The following is a 6,320-nucleotide window of genomic DNA, read 5'->3' on the forward strand; positions in this document are numbered from 1 at the left end:
GAAGGCCTTCCAGCCAGGCAACATGTGGCGGACAAGGATTATTTTCATGATACTAGCCCTGGGCAGGCATAGGCTAATATGTGTGTTAGTGTGTTAGTTTTAACAACAACAACAACAAAAAAACAGTTTAAAAAGAAAAAGAAAACATTTTATTTAGCTGTATAATGCGCTTGCATTTTAAGCTGTTACCACAAAATACTCAAAAAGTTTAAAAACTTAAAAATTTATAAACTAAAAAAGTCATAGTAAGCTAAGATTAATTTATTATTAAAGAAAGAAAAATAATTTTTAATGAATTCAGCATAGCCTAAGTGTACAGTGTTTATAAAGTCTAGAATAGTGTACATTAATATTATACACTATTATCAATATTGTAGGCTTTAATATTCACTCACCATTCACTCAGTGACTCACCTAGAGCAATTTCCAGTCCCACACAAGGTCAATTAATGGTGAGTGTCCTATACAGGTGTACTTTTTAAATCTTTTATACCATATTTTTACTGTACATTTTTATGTTGAAATATGTTTGGACACACAAACACCATTTTGCTACAGTTGCCTCCAGTTTTCACTACAGTAACATGCTTTATAGATTTGTAGGCTAGAGCAACAGGCTATACCGTATAACCTAGGTGTGTAGTAGGCCATACCAGCTAGGTTAGAGTAAGTACACTCTATCATGTTTGCACAACAAAATTTCCTAATGATGATGCATTTTGCAGAATATAACCCTGCTGTTAATCAATATAGGACTATATTAATACTACTGGGAGTAAAACTCATAATAAATGATGAAAAGCAGCTGGAATTAAATACACTGTATCAAGAAGTAAATTAATAAAAAATAATGTACATGAAGAATAGATGTGGCTGACCCATTAGATTGGTGATTAGACAGGTGTGTTTGAAGAAATGCACTAACAAGAACATCAGAAAAAGCATTTGAAGATATGAAAGAATGTTTCACTAAAATGTAGGAAAATTAAATCTATGGATCACAGATCAACCTAAAGAGGCAAAATAATTAATCTCCTACCAAACATATCCTGGTGAAGATGCTCAATCTCAAAGATTTGAAAAGTCAGATACAAATTCAGGTGAAAAAAAACCCCAAAAAACAAATTGCTAACAAATAGGCAAAACATGAGGCTCACCTTGAACATCTCTAGGTGCATGCAATTTTGATGAGGTGATTTCAGTATGGAAAGTTTGACAGATCCTTTTCACATTTCCCTTTTGGCAGAGGAACATACTGGTTTAACTTAGAACAAAAATTAACTTTATGTTAATTACTTGTAAATTGTTTAATAATATATAGAACAGACGCCTTAGTCTATCTTAAATATGCATCCTATTCCTGACTTTGCTTTGGAAGATATGCTTGTGTATGTATCATTAAGATTGTCGACTGGGAGCGGTGGCTCACGCCTGTAATCCCAGCACTTTGGGAGACTAAGGCAGGTGGATCATGAAGTCAGGAGATCCAGACCATTCTGGCTAACATGGTGAAGCCCCGTCTCTACTACAAATATAAAAAATTAACCCGGCAAAGTGGCACATACCTATAGTTCCACTTACTGGGGAGGCTGAGGCAGGAGAATGGCTTGAATCCAGGAGGCAGAGGTTGCAGTGAGCCAAGATCACGCCATTGCACTCTAGCCTGGGCGACAGAGTGAGACTCATCAAAAAAAAAAAAAAAAAAAAAAAAAAAAAAAGTTTGTCTAGTTTTCTCTACTTGATGTAAAAAATGTCAGTAGTATGATGATCATTTATTATGATTTTGTTTTCAATTTGGCCTTAGATTTTCATTGTTATCTTCATATATTGCCTCTTTGCCACGTACATTTGCTGTATTTATATATTTTTATTGAATTATTCCCTTCCACAACTAAAAAATTACTTCTTTTGTTCAATTTGATGCTTTTTATCATGAATTCTAAATTTGTATGATATTAATATCTTGACCCAGGATTTAATTTTTTCTGAATTTCTTTATTGTGTGTTTGAACTGCATTTACATTAAACTTTTAAAAAATATTTTATTTTAGGTAAATCTTTAATAGTGTCATACATTTTGAAGGTATATTTCAAATGACTTTATTTTAGTAGACATACTTATTTATTGAACCTTGTATCTCTTAGCTTGCTTTACTTGTTCTGTGTTTTGATTTTTTAAAAAATATCTTTCCATTTTTATTTTTTAAATTTCTATCTTTTTCTACAAGTCACCTTGTTTTAATTTTATCTTTTTACTCAACTCTGCAATTGGAGATAAATAATTGGTTTTAGATTTTCCTATTATTATTAGTCATTTAAACAACGAAAGTGCTAATAGCTACCATATTTCTCAAATACATAAAAAATACAAAACATATTGTATTTACATGTCTTATCTCCTTTTTTCAATTTCAGTTTTTTATGCTCTGATAGTTTTTGCTTCGTCTTTTAGATCCAATATACCGTTGTTGCTGTTATTATGTCACTTAAACATCATTCAAAAAATTATAACTTTCCATATAATGTTAAATTAAATTTAAATTTTATTTTGTATTATTTTTTATTTTTTTAAATCCAGATATTCTAAAACAGCATTTATTCACACAATTTCCTCTGCAATTAAGAATTCCTTTCTTAAAATTAAAGATCAGTCACATTTTTCATATGTTGAAATTCCACTGACAGCATGTAGGGCATAAATTGATCTCAAATAGCTATTAAAATTTATTACATAATATAATTTTGAAGGATATATATTTTATCTTCTTTGGATAATACTAACGTTTTTATTAGTGTTATCCATGCTATGTAACAGCTGCATTTATGAAACAGATTGAGTTTAAAGCCAGTTATGGTTTGAATGTATCTCCCAAAAAGCATGTATTGGAAACTCAATCCCCAGTGTGATAATGTTGGGGAGTGGGGGATACTAAGTGGTGTTTAGGTCATGATGGCCACCCTTACAAATGAATTAATGCTGATTATAAAAGGGCTTGAGGTTGTGATTTTGATATCTTGCCCTTTCTTGCCTTTTTGCCTTCTCTCATGAGATGATGCAGCAAGCGCTCATAGGTGCCAGTCTTTTGATCTTGGGCTTCCCAGCCTCCAGAATCCTAATAAATACATTTCTGTTTATTATGAATTACCCAGTCTCAGGTATTCTTTTAAAGCAGCACAGAAAAGACTAAGATAATCACACTGCAATATTATTTACAGAGATACATTTTGACCAGGTTTAATTATCCTAGTTTGAAAAATTAATATTAAAAAATCTTAGCAACGAATTTCTGTATTTTATGATTGACAATGTTATTCAATAATTATACACTGCACTTTCTATGAGGATGCATAAGAATCTTTTTTTCCTTGATTTCAATAATAGAGTGGTAATTCTGGGTGATATTTTAGTTATATTAATACATTGCTATCAAATTCCCAATCATGAAACTCTTTGTCTGAGTTCCTTGAATTTTACAGTCAAGTTTATGAAAGCATGTGACATTTTCTTGTCCTAAAATTTTTTTATCCTTATTTCCTTTTTTCAAAATTTATTTACGTAAGATGCCAAATTTCTCACTTAATAATTTTTGTCACTTTGTCTGTGGTTTACACATAACCTTGTAGATAAACCTTATTTAGGAGTAAGACAAAGTTTAAATTAATAGCAATACATATAAATAGATAGAAATGCAAGCCATATGAAATTAAGTATAAAATAAGATGTTAAGTGACACTGAAATGGGATAGAACAGTTCAGACTGTTCAAGTGGTTAGAAAAGACTTCATGAAGGAAGTAGGTTTTAAGCTTGAATTTGAGCGAATTACAAGCTTTTTATAGAAAGAGGAGTGGGAAGAGTACTTTTGCATTAGAAAAAAAAAATACATGGAAAAGACAAAGCTGGAAAGGCACATTTGAGGACTGAATAGATCATTCTACTGTGACAAAATTTCCTGTAAGTGAAGAGAGTTATAAAGTTAAAACAGGCATTGGGACAAGAAAATGTGAAGATCAATTAATAGCTACGAACTTTACCCTGCTGGCACATGGGTGTCATTGATAGTTGATGGAAGGGAAGTTAACATTAATAAAACTATTATTAGTTTCAAAAAATTACTGGCAATAACTTGTGGAATTCATTGGAAACGAAAAGAGATAAGGAGAGCCATTAGGAAACTATTGTAATAGTTCAGTCCTAATATGTCACACAGAATACAGATGTTTAACAAATGGTCATTAAATAAATTAATGGCTGAAATAACAATTGAGTAAATTAGAGGAAAAGGGAAATTCAATTTACTAAAATGGATGTGAAAATAATGATGAGATATAATTATAAAAACAATAATGATGAAAAATGATATTTTAACAGAATTATAAACCAATTTCAAAAGAAAATGTAAAAAAGATTAGAAATTTGAATAGCTGAATTTCTCAGTACTGAAAATCTCAGTATTCTTTGCAAAACTGAGAAGGCAAGAAGAGTAACACCTTTACTAAAGACGACTGTTTTGATTTTTAATAAGAATGAATTGGAGGTGAAAAAATTCTAGGTGGAAATTTTAAAGTTATATTTGGAATGCAAGATTATAAGCCAAAGAGTTTGTTTGTTTCACTCACTGATTTATATCAAACACTTAGAAAAGTGCATGGTAGAGTAAGCACTTGATACACATTTCTTAAATGGAATTTAAATGTTTAGGCAAATGTGACTAAAGGTTATAAGAGACACTGTGTCTGCTGATAGTTATGTACATTATATTTAGCAAAACAATATTAAAGGAGCTGCTGGAGGTATACATAAAATAAAATGGTAATGCTGTTTCATAGCATGCGTTTTTAAACATGCTTTTTAGCTGGAATTTACTAGCCTTATTGGATTTTCTTTTCAAATATTCTCAATAATATTTGAGTAGAGATTGCGCTCACCATCAACCATAACTTAAAACACCCCATGGATTTATATAAAAATTGACTTTATATCTTGTACTTTATTGGGAGGTTGTGGCATGTTTTGTGTGAAACTCTTCCTTCTAGATTAAAAATATTTTGGTATATCTTATGTCATATATTATTTTCTTAGAAGCATGATATAAACAGAAAAGAGATTAAGAGCAAACAGTTGTTAAAGTTGCATAAAAGGTTTCTCTTCCTACCATTGTTAAATAAAATTAGTTCATTGACTGCATTAGTTCTTTTTAGTGTTTACTATATTACTGAAAAAATTGGTATAGGTGCTAATAGTATTATAGTTGTTTGGAGATGTCTGAAACAAAAGCAGAAAGTAAAAGGCATAATTTTATTTCATCAAAAATAATAAATATGAGCAAATCTTCTTTTCTTGCTCATTATCATAATAACCTACATCTGATTTGTGAAATATTCATGAGGTCTTTAAATTACGAAGATTTTATTTTTATACTCTTTGAAAGTAGAAAAAAAGTCAAGTGATGATCTGATACTGCTACCATTGTATTAGCAATGTAAATTTTAAATTACATACTAACTTATTTCCCATGATATTTTATTGATTGTTTTGTTTGCTTTTGGTTCCATTTCAATTGATCAAATGAGTTAAAACTTACGGTATTGAGATTTCTCAGTGATATTTTCATCAATATTAGACAAAATTCAAATGGTACAATTTCTTCTTGCCTAAATAAAAACGTTAATTTTATGATGTAGTTGTCTATTCTTTTTTGCATGGGCTGGTTTCTTACACAAGTTATTGTTTAATATAGCTATGTAAGTACAAAAGTGATGTTTTAAACGTCTCATATCCCATTTATAATAATCAACATTTTTTTTATGTTTTAAATTGAATTTTAATATTGAAAAAAATAAAACCGGGGAGAGTAGGAACACAGTCCTCCACCACCACCACAAATTGTGCATTAGAGTTTCCCACATTTGGGGAAATCACAGGGGTCAGCACACCCAGAGTTCAATGGATAAGCCTCACCCTGGAAAAACCACCTTCATGATTATGGTATCTCCATTTCCAGATAAGTATAATAATCAACATTTTAATTAAAAACTTGCCTAAGTCATTATAGAGCCTAGAAACAATAGCCAAATAAGAAAGAAAGAAAAAAAGAAAGAAAGAAAGAAAGAAAGAAAGAAAGAAAGAAAGAAAGAAAGAAAGAAAGAAAATTTAAAAATTGAAAGAAAATATACTATCAATTGAACTTAATATCAAATAAATACTTATCCTATTATATCAGCATGACTTTACTCTTTCTAAAGCTCCTAATTGCATAAGCCACATAATAATTATTCCCACTATGCATAAGAACTTTTGGCAATTGTGTGAATCTATGAA

At 30.2% G+C, this 6,320-nt stretch overlaps 1 non-coding gene across 1 annotated transcript; it reads right to left on the reverse strand.

Moving 5' to 3' along the window:
• Window positions 1-5,844: 5,844 nt before the first annotated feature.
• On the reverse strand, window positions 5,845-6,011 carry LOC114676643 (U1 spliceosomal RNA). Its single transcript, XR_003727690.1, has one exon. It is a non-coding gene; the product is annotated as a U1 spliceosomal RNA (small nuclear RNA).
• Between the last annotated feature and the right edge of the window lie 309 nt (window positions 6,012-6,320).

The sequence above is a fragment of the Macaca mulatta genome, chromosome 2 (genome assembly GCF_049350105.2).
Source record: "Macaca mulatta isolate MMU2019108-1 chromosome 2, T2T-MMU8v2.0, whole genome shotgun sequence".
Lineage (NCBI taxonomy): Eukaryota > Metazoa > Chordata > Mammalia > Primates > Cercopithecidae > Macaca > Macaca mulatta.